Below are 25,643 nucleotides of genomic sequence, written 5' to 3'. Positions count from 1 at the left end.
GCCCGAGAGGCTCTTTTTCTTTTTTTTAAAGAAAGATCCTTAATTAAGACCAAAATATGTGACTTTTTTGCTTCTAACTTTGGAATTATGTTGATAAGTGTAATGTTAGCGGACGCTCTTCTGGCCGGTGTGAGATTGGAGTGCGTCTGTCGGAGCAGATTGCTCCAGGTAACGCATTTCTGATGATCAAAAGGAACTGGCATCGTTTTCAAGGAGCATTGCACTCATCATGTCTCGAGCAAAGTGCTGGGAAACCATTTTTTTTCCCTGCAACCCCCGAGTGTCGCGAGCGCCTGCGGTGGCTCCGTCGGAAAGCGTGTGTTACGCCGTTGTCAGGCGGGTTTAATTGCAGCTAATCCCGATTAAACCTCGTCGTCATCCGGCTGTTGAACGGCATGTGGAGTTACGTTGTTGGTCTTGACCCGTTGACTTCCATCCTCGTAAGATACTGACTGGTAAATCTTGAAACGAAAGTGGCGCTGATCATCTGGAAGGATATACAATGAGTTTTTGCAAAGTACGTGTTAGAGCTAATAATGGAAGTGGAACACGGCTCCTGGCCTGGTACCAGCACATTTTCTGCTTGAGTACCGGAACTGTAGCTTAGAAATGAGGAAATAAATATTCAGTAAGTCGTAATCTTTGTGTGAGATTTTTGAAGGTATCGGTTTTGAAAAGCAGGGAAGGATGAGAAGAATGTATTAAAATAATGAAATGTTATCTAGCAGCTGAGAGCGGGGTGGTGTCCTGTAAGGCTAAGAATGGAACAAAATTTGAAGACAAAACTGCAAGACTGGAAATTCAAGTGTTGATGGTCCTTAAACCGTAGTTTTTCATGTGGTCAGGGAATCACTAAGCCTAATTTTGTTGGTTTGGTTTGTTGGTTTCTTGGGTGTTTGTTGGTAAAGAAGGAACACAGAAATGGATAAATGGAGAGCACCCTTCTGCTCTGGTTGCCGTCTCGAGTCAGGTGGGGATAACGGCAGGCGGGATGGGGTTAGGTGCTGGTCAGTATGGTGATTTACTGGGGTTTTTTGTTACGAATGGGACCTGGAGGATGTTTTCAGGTGAATGTGTGAGCGTAAGAAGAGCTCTCAGAGGAATGTAAAAGTACTTGGAAATAAACTAACCTCTTATCCTGTCTTTTTCTTCCAATTTATAACCCTGTGCTGCTTTGCCCACAAAAGTTTCCAGCACTGTTTATTTTTGGGAATACGGGTGTCTGTCCGTTGGTAGACCTGTATGTCCATCAGTTTGGATGGGGTGTCTTTAACATCACGTTGCCTGGTTGTTTTTGGGGTGCAAACACATGATTTGAACATACTGAGGACGCATTCGGGCAGAGTCAGCGTTGTGAACACGGGTGTCTTCCTATCTCTCGAGTTTCTTCCGCAGCCTGTTTTACTAAGCAGAGTTCGGCTCCTAGCGCTCCCGCACCCGTCTGAAAGAGCTGCTTCAGGCCGTACTGCGTGTTCCCTGCCCGTTTGAATGAATTTGTGTTTCCTGGTGCCGTGACGCTGGCTGTGCCGGGAAGCGAGCTGTAGAAAGCGTGTCCCCAGGAGGAGCTACGGGTGGGTTTCTCTAATTCCATTTTGGTGAGTCCGCAGACTCTTCTTTGTGTAAATCCCACCTTGTGCTCTGAAGGGGCTTGCTGTAAACATCTTTCTGGGAAAGGCAACAAAATCCTGTGTTTTCCGATGATTTACACTGCAGAGGTGCAATGCCAAATTCATTTGTCAGCGCTCAAATGTATGGCGCTGTGGGCCCTTGTAGAAACTTGTCGAGCTTTAGAGGCGTTTGCTTTAAAGACCGATCTATAAGCGCACATGATAAATAGCAGATACACTTTGTGAAGACATGGACAGAAATACATGCAGCGTTTTTAACAGAGGACGCTGGGGTGAAAAAGAAGGATTTCACATTTGTTAGCGTAGATCTACCAGGAGCTGTTGGAAGTGACAGCAGCGGCTCTGTGCTCGCAGCATACCAATGCAGATGGAACTGGTTGGCTGCCAGATATTAGTCATGGGGCACACCTACTTTGGAAGAGTAGCCTGTGGGTTTAGAGAAGTAATTATTTTCTAACAGCCCTGTGGGGCACAAGCAATTCAGCTTATGGAGGACAAGGAAGGGCTTGCTCCAGAATGTTAGTTAAAAAATTGTGTGCATATGAGCTGCAGCTGGTGACGACTTGACTAGAATTTAATTTGTCCAGGCATTGTTCGTTACAGGCATCGTGGAAGACACGAGCTTCTGAAGGCTGAAACAATTGCTGACCTGCTAGAGCTTTTGTGGCTAATTGCGATGGAAGTGGGTTCACGCGAGCTGCGGTGGGCAGCCTTTCAACTGGTGCAGGGAAGAAGCTAAACTCCCAGTTTCTGGTCGATGGGCCAGCTTCGCTCTTCATCTTGCAGAGCCGCTTGTAGCAATTAGCGGTTCCGCGTGTGAGGGACCTCGGGGTGAGCCTCCGAGAGCAGCCCTCGCTGAACCGCGGTGCTTGCACCGGGTCAATGTGAAGGTTGAAGAAGTCAGTGCTGCTGACTGATCACAAAATTCGTCTTTCTCTGATTGCTAATTAGATGGTTAACATTCTTTGCCTTATTATCCCACCCTCAGCTTTTCTTTCTGGGGATCTAGGTTGACACTTCTCCTAAGGAGCAGTTAACTCTTACATTTCTTAAGAAGTCTAAAACCAACCTGCTCTTCTGGTGCGTGTTTGTGAAAAGTATTTGTGGTGCATATGTGTGAAAAAGAAAATTATGTGCTCTACATTTAACATTTTTTGCTAGGAGTACGTATGATATTGACTCAACCTTATTGTTACGTCATGTTTTTCTGTTTCTTTTGGCTTATGGATATTTCTAGGGACAATTCCAGCATAGACTGGCTGTAGCTGTGACTTCTGAAGGACTACAACGCGTCTGTCACCAGAAGGCAAGGGTCTTGTCAGGATAAGAGGGTATAGGTGCTTTCCCACTTGCTGGTGAAGAATAGCTTTGTGATAGCCCAGGCAAGACTATTTTTGCCCATTCCAGCAGGGCAATGAGTGGGCTACAGGGCGGTGACTTTAATTCCATTATAATAGTTTCAACAACTCCATGTTATGTTTAAGAAAAGCCCATTAATGCAAGGAGACCCTGGCTTTGCTGGAGAGGCTTCTTCACCCTCTTGCAAAACTCCTTAAAAAAAAAAAAATAATCCACGATTATTTTTTTTTTCTTAAAAAGTGTGCAAAACGCTGTTCTTGTGTTATCTGGAAATAGTTCTCACCTTTGGAATAATACTGTTCGGCAGCGCTGGAGAGGCAGAGTGCTCAAAATAGCAGCAGCTGCCATAGGCCGGGATGGAGCGGAGTCGAGCGAGTTGTGTTGTCAGTCATGGGAACATAAATCCAATTCCACCTGCAGATGAGCATTCCCGAAATAGAAGAGGGTTGTCAACTAACAGAGGAGATGTATTGTGTGCATCTCTTTGGTGCGCTGTTACTGCGCTCCCTTCGCACTGCGTTGAGAGAAGAAAAAAAAAAATAAAAAACTAAAAGTCGCTGTGGTTTAGCTGGAGCTCGAGAGAGTAACCACTTCCTACTCTCTTCAGTAAATAACAGCTGGGAGAGGTTGTTTGGCTAATAACTGTGTACGCTGTTATTTTGTAGGTGAAATACAATCTGCCTGCAGGCAAAACACCCTGATTAAAAAGCGTGCTGCTCCCTGATTTTGGGAGGGCAGTGCTGGGAGCCTAGGGGAGATGGGAACGTCTCCAGGGTCAGGAAGAGCACTGGGGGAAGGCTGGCGGAGGGGCAGGAAATCTTGTTTCAGGCTTAACAAAGCTGACTGCTGGTGGGGTAGGAAATTCGTTAACACCCTGAGCTGAAGGAGGGGCCGCAGGCTGGCAGGAGGGCTGCCGCTGCTGGAGGGAATAAATTTCAGTGCCTTTCTGAATTTTTAACCGTGAGGATCCTGGTGAGTGCTCCTGAGGCATTTCAAGTTCAAAGTTCTCCCCTGCGCAGGTGTTTTCCCTCTAGTTTGAGAAGCCAAAGGGTCTCCGGTGCAGCGGGGCTTCTTGTAGGAGCTTCCTGAATCTGCTAGCTTTCTGCCTTTAACCATCTTTCCTTGATTTAATCATGTCACCCTTGAAACTGTTGTCCCCTGCGTAAATAAAGCCTTCCTCCTTCATATTTCATATGTGCAGACTGCTGTGATATGCTGTAATTAGGGGTTCAAATTCTTGCGGGACTGACGGTATGGAGCTAACGCCGGTGCCCGTGGATTGGGATTTGGAGCGCCCGGCAGAGCAATGCGGCGGCCTCCTATTGAGAAGGTGTCCAAATGCTACTTGAATATTTCTTTTTTTAAGTGCATACAAGGTAAAAAATCATCAAATGCAGTGGGTTTGTTTTAATTACTGCAAAAGGGCTCTAAGTTGGCTCTGTGTTTCTCCATCTTGTTGGCCACTTGCTTGCTGGGAATGGTATTGCACTGTTAATTCCCATTCCTTTAAACCCAAGAAACGAGGGAGCTGCTGGTTTAACCTATAGCCTTATGCTGATTAAAAATAAAATGTTGTGGCTGAGTGGGAAGAAGGATAGTCTTGGACACTTCCCATTTAATTCTGTAACAGTATTTGAGAGGTTTTTGTCCACATCTTCTGTATTTGTTCTGCTTAATGTTGGCTGATACTTGAGCTTGCTTGCAGGTTGCGTCCGACCAAAAGTATTTCCTCTTCCAAGTGCTGGTAGCACTGGGAATCATAAATCGTAGAATTCTTAAAACATTTTTTTTAATTTTTTTTTTTTAACATTTTAAAATACTAGGTACTTCTCCCTGGAGCCGGCATAGTTACGTAGATCGAACTTAAGTGAGATTATCAAAGTAAAAAGCCATTTTCACTAGCAGTGTTTAATTTTCTCTAAGAAAAATAGAGGATGATGGAAGTTGACAGTGCTCTTGCTCTTGATTCTGATACCTTCCTCCCAGGATAACAGCGTTATCCTAATTAGCATCCTAATTTAAAGGGTTGCTGTGGAACTAGTTGTTGGAGTAGAAAGTTAAGGAGCAGGTGAAGCTGTTACGTGATTGAATATTTGTCCCCGAAGGCTGTGTGTGTTTCCCTCAGACCGTAGGAAACGAGCAGGATAAAGAATTCAGGGAGCAGGGAGGTTGCTGGCAGCCTCATCGCCGATGCTCTTGTCAGGGTTTTGTGAGCTGTATAAATGTGCTGGCAAAGAATGGATTCATAAGGGAGAGCTCATAAATTCGCGACCTCTTTCACCCTTGCACCAAGAGCTGGCGAGTACCTCTCCGTGGATGGGAATTTGCGCATTTCTTTGCATGACCAGATTTACAGAAGATTCAGCTCTAATCCATGTCTGTAAATATTATTGGCTTGCTTTCCTGGTTTATGTGACACTGAAACAGATCTCATTAGGAGCGGGCTTTCTGGGGCGTTTGAACGCTTCTTCAGTTTTCTACCAATGGTGGTTGCTGCTCTGATCTTACGAGGTTTGTTCTTGCCATGGAGACTCCATGAGCAGGTCTGCGTGAGGATGACCGTGCTACTGCACGTAGGTGCTGAGAGGAGGGTTGGAATCGCGTTGCCAGAAGTTCAGCTTGGCTCTTGGGATGCCGTGGACTCCTGCTGTTGTCTTCTGTGTGGTGTGAACCATACTTGGCGTTTCAACGGTGGAAGGAGCATCACTCTGAGCTCCTGCCCAAGTCAGTCCATCGTGGGGGACGCAGGTTCAGATGGTCTCTGTTAATCCCAGTGACCAGGCAACAATTTGCTGTGAAACGCAAATATATACCGGTATGGTTCTGGCTTTGCGTCATGGCTGTGGGTGAAGGGGGTGATGTTCCCGGTGGGTGCAGAGGCAGAGCAGTAGTGATGCTCTGTCTCTGGGATGACAGAGTTCAAGAACTTCCCAAATCCCTATTGCAGGTTTTTAGGAGCATCAGCAGGATTATAACAAGGCAGTTGAGATTTTTTTCAACACCAGATTAGTCGGGAATCAAACTATTGCTGCTTAAGAAGCTTTCGATAAAAGATACCAAAAAAGGGCAAAGTATTATTCAGATACCGCTTTCTAAATATTTTTTTTTCTTTTTTTAAAAAAAGGCCTATTTCTGTGATGCTCTCAAGCACAGCAAAGCTTTGTTATGTGAGTAGTTTTGCTATAAAAACAGGGGCTGGGGATTAAGAACGAATGGTAAATGGCTCTGTTAAAAACCAACACACATTTTGTTCTGTGGTGCCGTCTCGTAATCCTAAGTAATTTTATTTAATATTCCAGAGTGTGAAGCTGCATGTTGACAGCGTTGCTGTTGTGTTGTCCGCTGCTGTGGCTCAGGATGGAGCGGTGTGGTGTCGCACGGGCTTTTGTCCTTGCGTTCATGGAAAGACGGCGAGTCCTGCAGGGGATGCCGGCTTCTGCGGAGGCAGCTCCGGGCAGGGAGCACTACGCGTGCGGCCGGGTGCAGGGCCTGGGGTTACTGCGTGACAGACAGGGCCATGTTTTGGCTTCAGGAAATGAAGACAGATATGGTTGCTGATGTGCTGCTGCCTTTTTCATGGTCTCTTTGACATTTATTTATATATTTTTTTTTTTTACACTAAAATTTGTTTAGAACCCGTCTTTGAATGCTAGGTCTAATTCAACAGGGTTTTTTTGGGTGAGGGGTGAAGTGATAAAGGTGGTCTTTGCTCAAGGTATCCTGGAGGTATTTAAAAGACGGGTAGACATAGTGCTTAGGGATATAGTTTAGTGATGGTTTTTGTCAGAGTTAGGTTGATGGTTGGATTAGATGATCTGAAGGGTCCCTTCCAACCCAGGCAATTCTATGGTTCTAGTCAAAAGGAAAGGTTCAGTGAGGGTGATGCAGGCTTTCTTCATGCTCATCCACGGAGTCTACATACCTCTGGTAGCGAACAAAAAGAACCGTTTATATCAACTTTAAAACGGTCTGGCTTAGTTCTGTTTAATTTCACATGTTATCTCGTCATGCTCTGGCTGCAGCAGCCTGCCCTGTGCTTGCTCACAGCCCCAGCTTTGGGGGCTTTCTCGAGGCGGGGGCTGGAGGCAGGCACCCCTCCTGGACAGAGGGTCTGGGACCCTTGGGCAGCTTGAGGGGTTTTGCTTTCAGCCTTTTTCTCTGGATTTTAGCTCAGAGAGTAGGGTTGATAGGAAAGGGAACAAACGCCTCCCTGTTCCAGTACGTGGGCTGGTCAATGTTGGTGCCTTGTGGGCTGGACTGGAGTGAGTCTCACGGGTGTCTTAACGCAGCAGATTTCTTGGAAGGGTGAGAGGAGTTGACGTTTCGCGTGTCATCTTCTCAGTGCCTGGTGAAGGCTTTGTCTGACAGCCAGGTCTGAGCTGTAGATGCTGATGGTGCTCAGGAGCTGCAGGTAGGACACGGGTGCCAGGCCAGCCGATGCTTGTGCCATGACCATGCCTGGAGCCCATCTGTCCCCACCAGGCGTGTGGCATGGGACATCTGCCACCGCTTCCACAGGGCAGGCGTGCCACACAGCCAGCGGGCAGTTAACGCACCTCTGTCCCCATCTCAGGCTCTTGGGGCACTCCCCACTGTGCTGCTCTAACACAGAAGCGGGTCCTGCAAGTGGACGTTGGGGTTGGCTTGCCCTCGCGACTTTAGCAGGCAAGCCGTGGGGTTGGCACGTTTTAATTTTGCACCTACGTAACTCTGCAGTCCCTGTGGCAGCAAGCTCACGCCACCGCCGCTTCTCATCTTTGATGGCAGCAGCGGCTTAAAATGTCCTGATGTGCGTGAGTGCGTCTGATCTCGCTGCCTTCAGCGCGCTGGAGCGATTGGTCTCGCTGTTTTGGATGAGAGAGAGGTTTGAAGAACAAATAGATGACTATTCCTAATTCTGATTTATATTGTTTCCTGCGAAGCTGTCCCCTCTGCAGGGGAAACACGGTAGAGCCATAACAGGAACAAGCAAACATCCCGCGCTTCCTGGTGACTGTAATGACTCTGCTGACTTGAAATGCATCACTGCTTTGGTCTATCGCTAGCTGACTTTTATCTAGGGTGTTTTTTAGTGTTAATGATTAGACATTAAACAGTTCCCTCTAGAAACAAGCTCTGCAGCTCCTTGCCCTCGCAGAGCTTGCAGCATCTGTTTCGGTGCTGTTGCCATGAAAACAGGACGAGCACCCGCCGCAGCCCCGTTATCGCTCAGTGGCCCCTTCCAGCGCCAGCCGGGGTCACCCAATATGTTTTTATCACACCTTAAAGAAAACCCGAGCATGCAAAAGCTTCACCTACATTAATAACATTCATATTCTCCATTCCCTTTGTGCTTTCTTCCGTGAAATGTTCTAGCATGAATTGGATGTTTGTCTTCTAACAGCTAGGGAGGGTTTCATCTCGGGTCCAGCCCTGGGAGGGGGGGGCTCTTCTCTTTGGGGGCTGGCTGGCTGTTGGGGAAGCTGAGATGACTGCCCGTCATCACGAATTAAATACTAAAGCCATATCTGGAGCTTCGGACACAATGCAATGTAAACAGAAACGTGATGAGGATGTTTACCCTTAAGTCAATGTCAAACCTTGCCTGACGTTGGTGGAGCCGGGGTTTTATCAGAGGCATTTTTCAAAGGTATAAATTAAACATCATGAAGGTTCCTGACGAAAGATTTGTTAGTAAATCACAGCTCTGTAATTGGGTCCTGGGCACACGGCCGCCCCAAGTTCTGTTCTTTACGTGGTGTTTAAAAAAAAAAAACCAAACAAAAAAAGAACCAACTGTTGGGATGTAAAATTTGTGTGGCTGTGTGTGAGGCTGTTGCTGTGGCTGTAGCTGTGATGGGGACGTGGGGGAAAGGCTTTGGGATCTCTGCACGGCCGTTTTTGTGTCCCATCACCTGGGCTGGTGTTTATGGGGCCGGAGCTCCTTAGGTCCTGCGTGGGAAACCCGTACCTAAGATTTCCCCAGTTTCCTTCTGGTTCTTGTGTGATGGGTCCAAATTCCGCATTTTCTTCTGCAGATTTCATTATCTGCCGCTTGACAAAGGAATACAATGCAGCAATTTTCCTAACCTAAATAGTGATTCTGAATGACTGTATTTCCAGCTCCCCTTTAACTTGTACTTAATTTAAGTGTGTGGGCTTTTTAATTTGATCCTTGTGGGGAGGAACAAAAAATGAAACGCTGTAGATATGCCTTCCTCTTCCCTTTCTTTAGTTAAATTTGTCTTTGTCATTCCTTTTCTCTTTGACTTCCATGAGCTGCTCAAGCTATTTTTCCTCTAGTTTCTTTTGTTGTAGCTTCTACATCGCGGTCTTACATCTTTAGAAATATATAATGCATGTATGTGCCTGCTTCCTTGCCTTCGCGGCATCGTTGTTGTCAGCATATGACAAATAACATGTGATTGATGGCTGACTAAGCATTCTGAATATTTCTTCATTCTTTGTGTGCCTAATGAGGTGTTTTGTTTTTTTTTTTTTTTCCCCTCTTGTGCATAGGGAGGCATGGGTGGAGGGCATCTCTCGTGCCGATGGAGCCATCTTCAGACTCAGATATGAAATTGCAGTGACTGCAGGTGCTCTGCCTCCGTGGCAGGAGGCAGCCGTAACGCCAGCCGACCGTCACAGAATCACTGAATCCCTGTGACGTGTCCCTCATACTTATTAGGTGACTTTAGCTAGTGCTGTAATAGCCAAGTCTAGCCTGGTTTCAAGCAGGGAGAAAATAGGGCCTGTGTCTGGCAGTGTAAAAAGGGTCTTTGTAGCCATATGGCTACTATGTCTGCCTTGGTTAAATCAGAAAAAAAAAAAGGTGTGAGGTGCTTCAGCTGGTTGGATCAAAGCCCGGTAGCAGGGATTCCCTGCGGGACTGTTTTAATTGCTGAAAACTCTCTCCATTTCCTTTTTCAGGAGAGCTGTCCTTTTTCAAGCCAGAGAGCGCGTCTGCCTTTGTGCTGAAGGAGGTGGGGCGAAGGCTCTGACCAGGTAGGTGTCTGCAGCAGGACACCTCACAGCCCCCCTGGCCATCTCTCCCGCCTCACAGTTCATTTCCCACAGCTTTGTATCCTTGATTCCCCAAACCGGGGATATCTTAGGAGGTGAGTAGTGCGAAAGTGCTGGCAGCACGCTCAGAGTCGCCTCAGAGACAGTTTGACCAAGGTAGGCATCTAAAATTACCCCACGGTCCCGCAGAAATCCAACATGTGGCTGTTGCCTGGGAGTTGGAATGCCGATTCTGAATTACATTCTTTTTCTGTGATGACTGTTACCGTATCACACTATCACCGCTCCTGAGCTGTTATAATATTCGCCGGGGTAGACGCAGTTGTGCCATGCATTATCCACCCTACAATTCCAGGTGAAAAGATTTCAGTTTTGATAGGCTGATATAAAGGTACCTTCAAGGTTATTAGTTAAAACCGACCTACCTTAAGGGCAGCTCTTCCAAAAGGCGCTCATGCTTCCTTCCTCAAAGCAATACGTCAGGCAGGGGAGCGTTAGCAGAGTTGCTTTTCGCCTCCAACGTGCCTCTTGGGCAGAAATTATTTTTTTTTAAGAGATGCCGACAGCGTATTGGTGTTCGGCGTCCTGCGGTGGGGCTGGCTCGGGAGTCCCCAAGAGAGGGCAGTGTGTCCCTGGCAGCGGCACCAGGCAGCGGATTCGGAGAAACAGCATGGTCTCCAGAACGTGGAAAGCACAAGTCCTTGAAACCATTTGAAATGACTAATTGACTGGCAGGCTCATTAGCAAATGTCTTTGGAGCTGTGTCTCATCATGTGACTGCTGGTCTTCTCCCCAGGCTGTGGCAGGGATACGGCAGCACTTCCTCTTGCCTCACTTTCCTAAAGAATGTCCCCTGTCTGTCCCGCTTGCGTCATTTTGCCCTACTTTTTGCACTTGGTGTCTCCTCCAAGAGGGGAGCGATGTTCGTGGGATCAGCGTAGAGCTTTGCTGTGAGTCAGAGTCAACTGGAGACTTAATTCAAAACATAAGGAACTGGGGAGGAAAACAAAAAAAAAAGAAGGAAAACTAATGGCGGTTGTTATATTGTAATATTTTGCCTTAGGGCTCCAAACAGGCCATGTTTATGCCAGTCTCCATCTCAAAAGGAAATCTTTGTTGACTAAAGAGGCAGATTTTTACTGAAGTGTGAAAGCACGCATCTCTCCCCAGCCCAGGGTGCTTTTTTTCCCCTTTTTAAGCTGTTTCTGCAGCGGGGCCTGTGAATGAGTTGTCGCTGCTGCGTCTTTTGGCTTCTGTTTGCAGGACCCATTTGTGAACCCTTTCGTTGGAACGGAATAACCAGTTCTCTGCTGCCAGTCGGGGCTCTCACACCCCTCTCTCTTATTTAGGAAGCAGTTTTTAATTGCCCAGTTCCTAAAGTTACATGAAGGCACCTTTATCGGTGACTTAGATCCTGCAGGAACGCTGCAGCCCTGGCCTAGTAATCGCTGATATATCAAGAGCACCCCCTTTCCCAGGGTTCGTTAAGGCGTTTAGTTTTTTTGCTAATTGACTGTATAAAATTGCCCCTGGAAGACAGGGCACTTGTATAACGTGAAAGCACATTGAAATAACCTCCAAAGTTGCTTTGAGGTAAAAACGTATCCCAGGAGAAACATCCGTGTTTAAAATTATTAACCTTGTTTCTAAATCCTTCCTCAGGAGGTTTTTCTTCTTTCCCTTCTCGCTTTCTGTGATGGCAGAACGAGGTGAACTTCACCCGTCTGGTAGGAAAGGGGGAAAAGGTCCCCTCCCTGGGGAGTGCTTTAGTGCTAGCTTGGAAGAAATGCCGGTTTGCCATTATTTTTTGTGTGTGCGCGTGGTGTTTTTAGCGATGCGAAGTCAACAACCCGTTGGTGTTCAGTATTTGTGTTACTGGAACAGCTCCTGAGTTGTTGGTGCCGCCTATGAAAATAGGCTTTAACTTTATGCCGTTCAGCTGCTTGTCATAATATTTAAAAGCAAATGCCTGCGTGCTTTTATAATAGCACTTTAAGAATGATAAACCTCAGCGTCCCATCTGTGTTTCGCTCTGGTATTTACAGTGTAATGAATTCTCCCTTGCTGCTTCAGCTGGATACTCTTTCACCTCCTCTTCCTGTTTCAAGCAGTTGTTAAGTTGGTGTCCATTTTAAAATTCCTCCAATTTTTAGGAGGTTGCCAGTGACATAAAAGAACTTCTTGTGTAGCTTATTTGCCTGGCAGAGGCATTGAGCTAATCTAATTATGTTAAACCTAAGCATCCCTGCAGTAAAGAAGTGTATTGTCCCTGGTTTCATCTGTTTGTAACAGCTGGAGGCATTTGCTAAAACTGGAAGAATAATTTTTTTTTTTTTAGGAACAAAGTTTTTCTACAAGCAAATATTTTTTTGCTGCAAACATACGGGGGTTTTTTGTTGCTATTCTTTAATCTTTCCTCTAAAAGGAGGAAAAGGTGATTTTGCAGATGGAAGTAAGTTGGAAAGTCCAGAAACATCTCTAGTGTATCTCCTAGCAAAAGCAGGCTGTTGCTATAGCACATTTTTGTTCCATTAGTGTTTGTACATTTTTAAATTTAATTTTCCAAACAGCTTCAGGAAACTGGCATCCCATAAGTAAAATTTTTAAAAATAGCTCTGTTACTGCCGAAATAAGTCCTGTTATTTCCATGGACCGCTGTCCTGAGTGTATTCCTGGCTCTCTGAAACCTTGGAAGTGTTTAACGAGATAACTGCAAGGCGGAGTTGTAACCCCAAATATTTACTGAGGAATTAGTTTGTCCCGTTTCTTTCAAGAGTGAACTCTTGCAAACGGAATGCTGCTGTCTGCAAGGTTTATTTTAAACTTTTTCCTCTTTTGCTCGGAGGAAAACCAAAGCCTGGGTAGGAATGTGTGGTTGTGCGGTACCTGTCCTTCTGAACGCCCAGCCTGCACAGAGACCGCTCCGCCTGCGGGATGGCCGGGGAGGGAAATACAGTGCCGGCGTCCTGTGCTGCTCCGGTCTGGCCTCATCCACCTCTGCTCCTTTTACCTTCCGTCAATGAGTGTTTAAGGCATTAGAGGAGGGCCACGAGGATGCTCCGAGGGCTGGAGCACCTCTCCTACGAAGACAGGCTGAGAGAGTTGGGGTTGTTCAGCCTGGAGAAGGCTCCGGGGAGACCTTCCAGACCCTTCCAGTCCCTGAAGGGGGCTCCAGGAAAGCTGGGGAGGGACTCTGGGTCAGGGAGGGGAGCCATGGGACGAGGGGGAATGGTTTTAAACTTGAGCAGGGCAGGTTTAGATCAGACATTAGGAAGAAGTTCCTTGCACTGAGGGTGGTGAGACACTGGCCCAGGTTGCCCAGAGAGGGGGTGGAGGCCCCATCCCTGGAGACATTCAAGGCCAGGCTGGATGAGGCTCTGAGCGACCTGGTCTAGTTCAAGCTGTCCCTGCTCACTGCAGGGGGTTGGACGGGATGGCCTTTAGAGGTCCCTTCTGACCCAACACATTCTGTGATTTCACACTAAAACTTGTGTTATGAATTATTCTTTTTTTACAGGGCTGGGTGGTCTGGGGTTGCACCTTCCCCCAGGTGAAGCAGTTCACTCCTAGATGCCTTTGTGTGTGGTGCCGGGGTGCCGGGCACCCTTTGTGTGCGGAGCCGGGGTGCTGGGCTGCTGTCTGTCCCCCAACAATGCTTCTCACGGCTCTGCTCGCACACCCCGAAGGAGCCAAGCTTCACAGGAGCAGCTGCTGGCCAGGCTTTGCCTTTGGAGGGACTTTGAAGTGACAAGTGTAATAGCACGGGTCCTGTCAAATGGTTTCTGTGGCTTTCCAGCTTGAAGCGTGGATCCCTTGAGGTGTGAAGTGCTGCAGGACACAGGGAAGGCCCTTTTCGCTTGCCTCTCCTCCAAGCCTTCCCTTTTTAGGACTTAAAAAATGTTCCAGAGCGAATTGCCAGAACAGACTTCCTAGCAACTTCACAATTAGTGATTTGCTTCCAAAAGCAAATGTGCGCTGGCTGCGGCAGCTGTTACTTAGCAGAAATCCTGGGCTATGTGCTGGAAAATGGCAGGAGTTGTGTGGACAAGGGAAAAACAATCCGCTCATCCCTTGGAGGAGTTAATGGGGAAAAGTTAAAATTTTCAAGCCCTCTCTCTTTCCCGTGGATATTTTGCGTTGGTTGTCCAGATGCAATTGTTTGATAATGAAGTACTATTTATAGGTGTATATTTTTAGAGACATGACGAAGTCTACCACTGGACCAAGATCTTTTGCCTATTATTAGAGTACTAAGTAGCAGAATTAAACCCGCTGTTGGTTATCCCATTAAGGTTATTTAATTTCGAGTGCGATCTGAGCGACTTCACCTTCAGCCGTGCATTTCTCTCCCTTTAACTTCACTAACTGGGGCACTGGGGGAACCTGAACCTCTGGCATGGGTCTGTGCCCTGCTTGCCCGGCAGTGAGCCGATGCACCGTGCTGCGCAGCAGGTCGTTACCACGGCGGGTCGTTACCTCATGTAATTGCAGCCCTGCTCTGAATCATGGTCTCGTGCTGATGCATGGTGGCGTGGGCTCGTTATCTGTGGGTCAGCAGTACCTGCCAGTAATGCTTTAATTTAGCCCTGTGGTACGGCATGTAACAGTTCCCATGTTCCTTGATTAGGGGATCCATCAGGCATCCTAAAAGGAGCTTTTGCTATTTGACAGCGTCATTTTCCATGAGCTGTTCTGCGTTACCTAACGGCGCTGGACGAGGCCGCCTTGGGAAGCCAGAGCTTCATACCCATCTTGCGCTGGGCTGTGTCACCCGGCTGTTACGGAGCAGGGCTCCCATCTGGAACGGGAATGCCAAGGCTGGTCTATATGAAGACTGTGCTGCCTGGCTGTGTTTCATCTAAAATGCTTGAAATCTTTCAGCTCTGATGGCAAAATGAGCAGACTGTGGGCTGGAGTTAGTCTTTGGAGCCTGTGCAATGTGTTTTTTTTCTAGTTCTCACTTTAAAACCCCAAGTCAGATTGTCGAGACCATTGGGCGTCGACCTTCCTCTGCAAAGGTGATGGGCTCGGTGTCTCGTTTGCCGTATAAATGCAGCGTCTTTGACTTTTACGCTTTGCTGCGTATTCCAGCTTTCTTTAAAAATCCTAAGGACTAGTGACGCGACCAGGAGCCGCATACTACAGAAGCATGAGGTTTTGAATCCTGTATTCGTAAATTCTCTCTGGTCTTTTCATAGAACTTTTTATTAATCGCAGTCGGAATAGTTGATGGCATCGGCCGCCTGCCCGCTCTGCGATCTGCCGGATCTTGGAGAGTCCGAGGGAAGCAAAGCAAGTTCCTCCTGCCGGTGAGCTGGATGATCCCGGTGGAAAGGCTCTTTGCAGAGACGGCCTCCCACGGAGTTCCTGGCACCGCGGGTTTTCTGGTGGGCTGGAATGGATGATCTGGCTTCCTTCGAGCCTTGCCCTGACTTTGAGGGAACATTGGCAGCTGCAGGCTCCGGCCCCGGGAGATGCTTTGCATTACCAACTGTTGCTGCTTCCAGTTAGTTCGGGAAGGAATTCCCCTCCTTGCTGCCCACACCCACTTCAAGGTATCTCTTAAAGTGCTGGTACTTTCATTGCTGGCCGCTTGCATGTTCGCAGAGCGGGATTGAGCAAGGGCTTCTGGCCCACACCATAAATGGGACATAGGTCAAGAAGAGCCAAATACGAAGGTTTTTTTCCAAACCTGTGTGTGTGACACATTCCCATGACAAGTAGCTGTTTCTAACGAGAATGGTAGTGCCGCTCTGAGCCTTGCACGGTGACTTTTAGGTTCTTTGCTCAGGCTTTGTTGCTGACAAGTGCTGGTGTGCAGTATCCGCCTGGAGGAAATTACAGGCTGTTTATCAGCCGTGTAGGAAACAGTACAAGTGGGAGATAGGGCAGTGTCTACCGGGAGCCTGGCTGTCCCTGCCCAGAGAGGTATGTGCTAAGTAGTGAATGCTGTACTTAGCGTACCGGGAGCTGGCTGATTTACTGGAGACCTTTCCCCAGCTGGGAAGCGCTGGCCGGCGTCGCCTGATGACTGGCAGCAGGAGCGTGTCCAGTTAGTTTACCTCCTTGTTTTCGATGTCAGCAGAGAGGAGTGTGTGCGGTCACGCTTCGCTCGGCGAGCCTGGTCACGCTGCTGGATATCATGTTCTTTACCTTTGCACTGGGAGAAGCGTGGAAGGAAGGAGGGGGTTGAGTTTATTGCAGCACACTGAGGTCAGGCTTGTTTTCCCTCTCTGAGCAAGAACAGACCAGCCCCTGGAGTCGGATCCTGCAAGCCCGTAAACAAAAGGCTGGTTTCTGCGGAAAGCCAAAGATGGTATTGTGTTCATCTGGAAAGTCCTTGGGTTGGTTGTTTTTTTTTTTTGTTGTTTTTTTTTTTTTTTTTCCCCTGCTGCAAACTGTTCCTTGTGTATTAACTTCCAGTTCAAAAGGCTGTGCAGGAGAAATGCTGCTGCTGCTGTTGTTCATCGGGCACAGTCTGGGGGCTCCGCAGGGCTGGCACTGATGGGGAACTGGAGAAGGGGGATACTGGAGGAGCTGGGGCAAGAGGCTGCTCTCACCGAGCTGGACTCCAGCCCGACAGGTAGCTTTCTAGCAAAGGGCCCACCTACTGGCACATCTCCTGCCTGATTTGCTTTGTAGAGGCCACAAAGCAGTACTGCAGAGCCGGGCTGGCTGGGAAGGTGAGGTGTTAAGTGTCCTACTCAAAACCGTAGGTGTGTGGCAAGGAGGGTGACGCTCCTGGTGGCATTATCCCCCGCTGCTGCGTGGGAGCTGCTCGGGGACTGCCCTTCACCTGCGCAGGCTGCTGCTGGGCTTCTGGAGTAGTCTTCAAATAGTAGTGCCTGCAGAAAGCCTAAACAGCTCTTTAAGAAGGTGACTGATTTAAAAAAAAAATATTGACAGTCCAGAAGTCCCTGTGTTGATTTTTAAAACCAAAGGGAAGAAAAAGACATTGACAAAGTTCAAGGAAGGACAATACAAATAAAACTAAAGAATGTGTGCGTTGTCATTTCAGTTTTTCGCTTCAGTTACAGCTTCAAGACTTCGTTTAGTCACAAGGTGGGATTGATTTTGGGTGGCTTCTCTGTGATTGAGGCATCGAGCGCTCTCCTGCAGCTTGGAGGTGGTGGCTGAGCCCTGTAGCAGCTTGGCATTTATCAGCTCTTACAGAGCACCAGAGGCACTTAAACAACTGCACATACTTCACGGGGCCAAGCGACTTGCTATTTAAATCTGCTTGCAATTTAGGAGCCGTAATTATTTTTTTCATGCTATGAAATCACATATAGCTGGAAGAGTTGGGAGGCAATGGAGTAGGGATTGCAGCCGAAGGCTGGCTCACTGCAGCTTCTGATTTATGGGGGCAAGTTCATCTTTTTCAGCAATTAGCAGGATATTGGGAATGTAATCCTCATTCCTTTCCCGTGTTCCTGGTGGCCTTTCTTACCCGCAGGACCTTTCGGGTGCTGCTGCGCTTGTTTTCCATCTCTGCAGTCCCGTGTGTGCTCCTTGCCTGTCCCCCCATGCTGTATTTTGGGAGGATTTTGCCACTGGGTCGACAAAATCCCCTGAATTTCTGTCCCTTTGAGTTTATTACTGAATTCAGAAGGGGGATCGGGGGGGGGGGGCCACGCAGCATTGTCAGGAATGATCGCAATGAGCGAGGCCCCGGCTTTGGCATTTGCTGTTTGGGGCCAGGAGGAAGGCTTGGGCTCCTCTGCCTGCCCTCTTCATATGGAGGAGGTATTTAATATGGTATTTATGAGAATTGCTATTCTCAAAAAAAAAAAAAAAAAAAATTAAAATATTGGGTTTGGTTTTTTTTTTTTAAATGATTGTTTTGGCGAGAGGGCTCTTCCTCACCCTTTGATTTACTGAAATCTGAGGAAGACGGAGGTGAAAGGGGCAAAGGCAAGCCACGGTCTAAAACCCAGTGGAGAGTAAATGACGTAGGTTTTACTCCTTTAAAAAAAAAAAAAAAATTAAAAAAAATTGTTTGTGTTCAGACAGTAAGTGGAGAAAACAAGCAGGGTTGGATTTCAGCTCTGATGGATTCTTGGAATGGATCCCTCCTTCTGGCTCGCGAGAGCTGACTGAGCCGCGTGTGGGGACTGGGCTGACGGAGGAGGGTTGAGCAATGCTGTACTGGGAACCGTCCTGGGAGCCCGGAACGTGCTGCGGCCGGAGCATCCCGACATGTGAGAAAGCTCAACGCGACTTGGTTTTTCTCAGGGTGTTTTTAAGGCTTTCTTAAGACCAGCTCATTCCTAGACCATTTTTTTTGGTGTTTGTTTCTTGAAGCCTGAGCTTGCCAGTATGTCTGCGTGTAGCCAGACTCTGCCGGCTTCTTTGCTAAAACACTGCTATACAGCATTTCCCCCAAAAAACACCTCTTCCTCTCCCACCATGGGGGACTTAGGTTCAACATCTGTTGACTGTAGTCCAGAAGTTAGACTGTGGTGAAATCTAGAGCAGAATATTTACGTGAACTCTCACTTGAAGCTTTAGTTCTCTCCAGTTTCCGATGCCACACGTTCAGATTCAGCGTCTGAAATACGCCGTGTGACTGCCAGGTCACGTGAGTTTTATAAACGCGAAAGAGAATGGGTTCCCCGTCAATGTTGGTGAATGCAACAAAATAAAGACGTGCTTGGAATCACCGTAAAATTCAAACAAATCAATGTTAATCTCAAAACGTGTCTGGGACATTTGAATTCTTTGGAAAATTGGTATCAGCAAAACAACTGCTGTGAAGGCAGTGTCTTCCTTATTATTCCTAATTATTAAAGTACATATTGCGATGATAAAATTGCGGTCAATGGAGTAAAATATATTATTCTAAATTATAACTTCATTATTGATGCACCATCTGTTTAGTACATCAGTGATGGATCTCCTGAATTCCCTTTTCCTTTCCAGAAGGACTCAGAACTGGGGTCCCCGGCAGCGAGCGCACCCTACGAGACAGAAGACCAAACTGCTCCACTGCAGTAAGAAGGTGAGCAAGAAGAACTCCATACTCATGAAACTTGCCATATTGTTTCATTGTTAATTTATTTTCCATTGATGGTTAAGTTTTACCTGCTGCGGTGGGGAAATGCGGCAGCGGATGCCACCGTGGTGGTGTTTGCCCGGCTGCGGTGGCTGTTCCGAGCTGCTCCTCTGATTTGACTCTTGGTGCCGGTCCAAGACAAAGGCTGGCGATTACTCGCTGCCCACGTGGAGCGACATTCTGCTCGTTATGTAACAGTAATCCACCTCCTTAATTAGGGAAGAAGATCTCTGGATTCCAAAGAAGACATGTCCCTCTTAGTCAGAAGGCGTGAGGGCTGTGTGGGAGCCTTTGTTCATGTTGGGAGCCAGGGGAAGCCGCAGCTTTAGCTGCTCGAGCTGGATGATGGAGTTCAGTTTCCTTTTTTATCCAGCCTTTGCTGGAACGTGTATGTACGTGTTCACCAGGAGCACGCGAAGAGGAGGGTACAGCAAATGATGGCTTTTTAATTCTGTATAACAGCGGGTTTGCTCTGTGCTGGAATATTAGGTGCTGCAAAGGCCCGGTCTTCTCCCTGCCCTCTAAGCAGGATGGTCAAGGTAGAGGCAGGAGATTCGGCGGGTGATTTAAGGTGCGTCCCTCACTTGTCCTGGGCCGTTCTCACCCATCTTTGCCTTCGCGTTGATCCCACTGAAGCTGTTACTTTCTGGAAGTATGTGACAAAGCAAAACCGTAATGATTTCTGTCCGTTCTGCTGAGGACAGCTCTTGCAAATCACCTTGTATTCCATTAAAATTATTAAATCATCGGTTCCAATCTTCCCTATACAAACAATCAACACTAAAACATTGTCTGGTAGTGCTGACTAACAAATCCTGGTATTAGTAATCTCCAGTTAATGAAGCAGCGTGGTGATTAAAGCCTCATGAGTTTTCTACAGAAGAAATAAGTTAAATATCAGTTGTGTTGTTTTAAATTACCCTAGAGCTTTGTGTGATCTCAGAGCACAGAATAAATCAGTAGCGTTGTTCTACAAGCTTTACACCACTTTGTCCGTTGTGTTGATGTTTTCCCTGTGTGCCCCCAAATATGATATTTGAATTTGATTTAATCCGGAATGATGCCTGTAGCTGTAGTTCACCACCTACTAAACCTCACCGGCCTCCCCGCGTAAAGGAGATGGGCCATGTTGGACAGGTAAACTTCAGTGTGCTTGGGGGATGTGACGGGTTTGGTCTCCTCCGACTTCTAGCATTCCACCAGCATGTTTCCACTGCTTCCTTTTCCAAAATAGTTTCTGCGGTTTTTTGCACAACCTTGTCTTCACCTATCTTTTTCTTCCGCAATCTCACATGTCATCTGCCGTGCGGACGGCAGTGCTGTGGCACTACGTGATGCCGTTGAGTCTGGCCACATCCCATTTGTCCGTCGTTGCCCCGCTGGTCACCAGATGCTGACTCTTAAGTGCAGCTGCTGATATGAAATACTTCGAAATCTTTTCAGAGGCTTTAAAGAAATGATATCTATTGCTGCTTGGAACACTCAATAGCTGAAAATTTCACAGCGGGGTACGGACTGTGGTACGTGAGTGTTGGTGTCGCCTTTCTCTGGTCACCTCCGTCTTCGTAGTGTAGTATTTGGCGTGAGTGTTTTCCGTGGAGCCTCAAAAGTCCCTTCGTGCATCAGCAGTCCTTTTGTGAAATCCTATATTTCCTGTCCCATGTGTGAAATACCAGCAAGGTAAAGGAACTGAAGCTTGGTGAGATGACAAACCCATGGCCGAGAATAGAGTATCTTGCTCACATACTGCTGTTGTCCTAGAGATGGATTATCTTTAGATCAAGGGTGCTGTATTTCAAAGAGAAGGAGCGCTGCTTGCTTCTGTTAGTGTACGCGTTGGAATTGAAGGGGCAGGAGGCTGAGTGTGTTTCAAACCTCCCCGTTTTTGGGAGGCGTTTGACGTGTCCCCGTCCCCCCCCGGGGTTTGGGGAGAAGCGGGTCGGGCTGGTGCTGCTTTGGGACAGGTGGGGAATGGGTCGCTGTTGTGCTGCAGGCGCTCGGAGGAGTTTAGATCTGTATCATTCCAAGATCAGTGGCTCTGTGTGTGTCGCAGCGAGGCTTTTGGAGGTGGAAACGGTGGCTAAATGCACGCCTTTGTGTATTTTGGGTATTTTATCTTCTAAAACCCAGTTCGGTGGGAAAGACTGCATCTAGAGTAACTGCCTGCAGTGAGCTGGTGTGGACTGCAGAGGTCTCTGTTAAGCTACTTAAGCCTTTGGAATAGTTGAAACGTGAACGCTGCTGTTAGGCGAAGGCCTTTTCACATTAAATAATGTGTGTGTATATATATGTGTATTATTAGAATAGACTGTCAGGCTGACATTGCTTTAATTGCAGCTACAGCTAAGAGCGTGGTCCGGCAGCACGGCGGAGCGAGGCACGTAGGGGACACCAGTCCTCGCAGCTCCCTGCAGCACTTGGAGGAGTCAGCCAGGTTTTGCGAGGAGGAGGAGGAGGAGAAGGAGGAGGATGGCTTCTCTCGCTGCTTTCAGCACTGAGCCCAGCTCTGCAGAGCGGCCCCGGGCCAGAGATACCTCCAAAAAGCGAGGTTGCTGCCGTCCCAGCGGTGGGTGACGGCAGATGGCAGCACCCTGCCCTGCGCCGGGTGTTATTTCTGGCCGGGGAGATTCCACGGTCCCCTGGATTCAACACCACAGTCTAGACTTACTGACAGACAGGATTCTTCCCCCGTTAGGTAAGCAAGATGTAGACGCCCATTATGCAAATTCCCAGCCATAGTGTCCCTCTGTAACATTTTTTCAAATTGTCTAAATAAGGTGGTGTTTCATACAAAAATTTGCAGCAAGACTTTTGGGTAGCTTTCAGCCGTCTTGCCCTCTAGGCATTATTTTTTTTTTTTTCCGCTTGAAGGTAGCTCATGAGCGCAGCCTGAGTGCTTTTTGCCCTCAGCAGCTGTGCAGATGTGGAGCAGTAGGAAGAAGTAGGCTGCATAAAGAGCTAACATTGTTCAAATAAAAAACTTAACAGCCGGTAGCTCTTGTCCTGGTCTCTTGCAGGGCTGTCCGTACGGGCATCTACGTGGATTCTATTACATCTAACATAATTACACAGACTCAACAGGCATTTTTTGGTTTCTGGACACTGTCAGTGTTCATCCCAGGGAGGAGAAGGGTTGGATGGTACAGCCACCCCGTGCCTTGTTAGGCTGGCAGATGTGGGCAGAGTTGTTGCCCTGCTCGGTGGCTCGTGTGAACTCGTGTCCGAGGCTGAAGGAGGTGGGAATCGATCGTGACTGATTGTCCAGAGCAGCTGGAAATGTCTCTGGCATTTTTACTCTTTTTTTTTTTTTTTAACAGAGAAATTAAACAAGCCTTTCAGACCTGATGACTGCTGACTTACTCTTGCAGCTCTAGACCAGAGAGGCTTTTGTCACGTACTTGTTATAGGAGCGCTAATTTCTGAGCGCTTAGTATATCTTCAAACGTTTTATAATGCGGTTCTGTAACTACCGTCTGTCCTTCTGCCCCCAGTCTGAAGGCGCTTTAGCCTCGTCAGGCCTCAAAGCGCTGGGTTTGACACAAATAGCTGGGAAGAGATGACTGGAGGCTTAATGAGATGCTCGTTGGGTCAGTGTCTGGCAGCCAACCAAGAAGGCAGATTTTCAAATTGCTGTTAGTACTGCGTGGTGATCACAGCTCTGCTCGAGAAAACATTGGAAGGCTTCCTAATCTTGAATTCTCTGCGCAGGCACGTGATTTTCTGGGAATTAGCTTGAATGCGCCGCAGAATGGTTCATAAATACCTACATGCACTAATATTAGATAATGGAAAAACAAGTACAGCGGGGGTTCTGTCCGTTTGCTTCGTGGTGGCCCTTCAGCCGGCTCTGGTGGCCTCTCTATACCAGCAGCCACCAGCTTTGACGATGCTTCTATTCCTTTACCTAAGAGAGGGGGGAAAAAAAAAAAAAGCCTGTATTTTTTTAAATTGCAGCGTTGCTCCTGTTTTACTGAGTACTATTTGTTTTGGGGCATAGTTAATTCTTTAAATAATTTATTTAGCTATTTTCAGGGGAAACAATAACACGCTGTACCCTGTGGTGGCTGCAAAGCTGCAGTGTTCTGGCTGATGTTGACAGCCAGGAGTAAGACTTTGTCCTCTGTTGCCCGGACTCTCCCTTCCCGTCATGTGGGCTGTGATCCCGTGGGAATGCCGTCCTTCAGCCTCTGCCAAGCCCTGAGATGTGCTCTGCAGCCCCCAGTTACTGTCGGGGACTCGCGATACCGTCTGCCGTCGGCAGCATCCCGATGCATCCGTGCTCTCGGTAACCTGCAGGAGTTAAATCCGGCAGCATTATATAAACCATCCTCGGCTGGCTTTCTCATTTTGAAAGTGTATTTTAACATTTCTGCTCTCAGATCTGAGATAACGAAAGGGGGCTGAGCGTTGCTGAGTCAGTTCTTACTGGCTCTGGTTTTTGTCCTTCCTGCCCTCCCACACGCTCCACCTGCGCACCCAGCTAACCTTCAGCCCCCGTGGGCTTTCCTCCCAGCAGCTAGCGGTAAACAGAGCCGGCTTTCCTATTCTCCGGCTCCTCGGCCTGGGATAACAATTTAATTTGTTTTGGAAGAGCTGTGGTTGGGGAGCGCTGGAGATCTGGGAAGGAAAAAGGGGGGTCCCTGAAGCTTGAGCAAGCCGCTGCTCGGTCCCGCCTGCGCCAAAGTGGCGAACAGCCAGGATAATTAAATCAGCCTTTCCTTTGAAACACCTAAACTCTGGGTAAACACGAATATATCCTTACGGTCGCTGCAGCTGCAGAGCTGAGGTTTCGTTGTCTGACGGTATTGTATGCACGCCGGTGGTGCGCCGTGCTGGCCCGGCTGACCGAGTTAGTCACACACGGCAAACCCCACGCTTTGTTTTGGTGCGTGAGATGCAGACGGACACGCAGAGCGTTCCCTGGGGCTGTTCAGTGAGACGGGATGGTGGCATCTGTGCTGCAGGTCACATAAATATCAGGTTCGGTATTGTTTCTTAGAAAACCACGGTGCTGTAGCACCGCTCACGGTGTCGCACGCAGTCAGGGAGCCCTGGAGCTGGCCTGTGCTAAACCAGGTTCGTCTGGCTTGTAATAAATTCTTTGAAGTCTAGAGCTGCCTAAGCACTTTTCTATCGATGTGCAAAAATGCTTACTGTGATTTTTAAACTAAACCTTTTATTTTCTGGTGAGATAGGAAGCCCTGGTTGCGGGCTAACTGGAAGAGCAGTTCAGTCGTGTGTGAACTTGTAGGCAAGATGGGGAAACGGATCTGTCCTGCTGGGAAATTCGCTCTGTTTGAAATGCAAATCGCTGAGAGGGTGCAGGGGATTTAGGTGAATAATCCGACTGTCAATTGAGTCTGTAATTGATTTGTAACTTTCTAGTGCGAAACCCCTCAATCTCTTATCTGAATCTCGTTGAATTTGCGCTTTCAAAGTTGCGGAACAGAGTTGCATAGGCATATTGTCATTAAACAGGTTTGCTTGTTCTTTATCTAGGTTTTTTTCTAAGAATAGATATATGTAAAAGTGCCTAAACAGCAGTAACTTCACATACTTCCAGCTGGTTTCCCAGCGCGGGGTGCAGATACAGCTGCTCTCGCTGCTGTCGGGACGGGTTGCATTCCTCAGCCCTGAGGCCAGCATTCCTCTGCTCCCCTGCACCAGCTCATTTGTTTAGTATTTGTTTAAATTTTGAATCCCAGAACTGTCTCCAGATCGCTCAAGCTCCCAGACACCTTTATTAGTTGTACGTACAGCCCTCTGGCATTTTAAACCCTGTTCGTACTTATTAAAATAAAATGGGTATTGGCAACTTTTAGTTGCTTGTTGCTGTAGTTCACCGGAATTAATCTGGAATCCCCAAATGCCATTTGACTGAGTAAAGGCAGTTGCAGTTTGCTTATTAGGCGCGAAGCTATTTCAGTTAAAAATCGGAAAGGAAAGTTGCTTTTTTTAAGTCTTGATGGCAGCTTGGCCTGGAGAAATCTCCTCTGTTTTGGGTTTCTCCTTCTCCGCTCCCTGTACATGGAAGCTCACGCATGAGCTGGTTTTTCCTTAGAATTCAGCTTTTCTGCAGCGTTACTGGTGCAAAAGCGTGTAGTAAGAGCCAAATTAGTCAGCGATTGGTTTGGGTGCTTCTAAACCTGAAGTGCATCTCTGCTTTCTACCTATTGCTTTCCTTGGCTTGATTTATTATGGGAAATTATTTGATGGAAACGGACAATCCAAGTGCCCTGGGTCAGACCAACCTTTGCCTGGGGGAAGAACAAACTGGCCCCAAAATACCGACAATTTATCCTATTCCTTGGTGCCTTTGACAGAATTCTGAACTTAGTTCAACTCCAACCCAGGCTGGAGGCACCAAGACAGCAGTGTTGGAATTCTTCATCTTTTCTTAAAAACTAGATGTAAGTAGGTTTTTATTAATCTGGAGCTTCTGCGTAGCCGTGGGGACGTGGCCAGCGCTGCGCCAGGGCAGTAAGTCATTGATCCGGGAAGAAATGGGCACCCCCAGTACAAAGAAATGAAGAACTTGCACTTTCCCTGGAAACCTCCCGTTTGAATATTACCGTAGCCCGATGATGAAACGGAATCGA

General features: G+C 47.6%; 1 protein-coding gene across 5 annotated transcripts in view; it reads left to right on the top strand.

Moving 5' to 3' along the window:
• The window catches only part of GNG7 (G protein subunit gamma 7), a 76,641-nt gene that overhangs the window by 5,656 nt on the left and 45,342 nt on the right, over nt 1–25,643 (top strand). The window contains exons 2-3 of one of the 5 annotated variants that reach the window (XM_054181713.1): nt 9,897–9,971; nt 18,915–18,990. The gene's annotated coding sequence lies outside the window, so the exon portion shown is untranslated. Of the gene's footprint in view, nt 1–9,896; nt 9,972–10,043; nt 10,085–18,911; nt 18,991–25,643 lie in introns of those variants that run through there. The other 4 variants (XM_054181710.1, XM_054181711.1, XM_054181712.1 and 1 more) reach the window with 4 other exon arrangements.

The sequence above is a fragment of the Rissa tridactyla genome, chromosome 22 (genome assembly GCF_028500815.1).
Source record: "Rissa tridactyla isolate bRisTri1 chromosome 22, bRisTri1.patW.cur.20221130, whole genome shotgun sequence".
In the NCBI taxonomy this organism is placed as follows: domain Eukaryota; kingdom Metazoa; phylum Chordata; class Aves; order Charadriiformes; family Laridae; genus Rissa; species Rissa tridactyla.
Note: the sequence above shows the minus strand (reverse complement) of the source record. Positions and strands in the feature narration are given on the sequence as shown.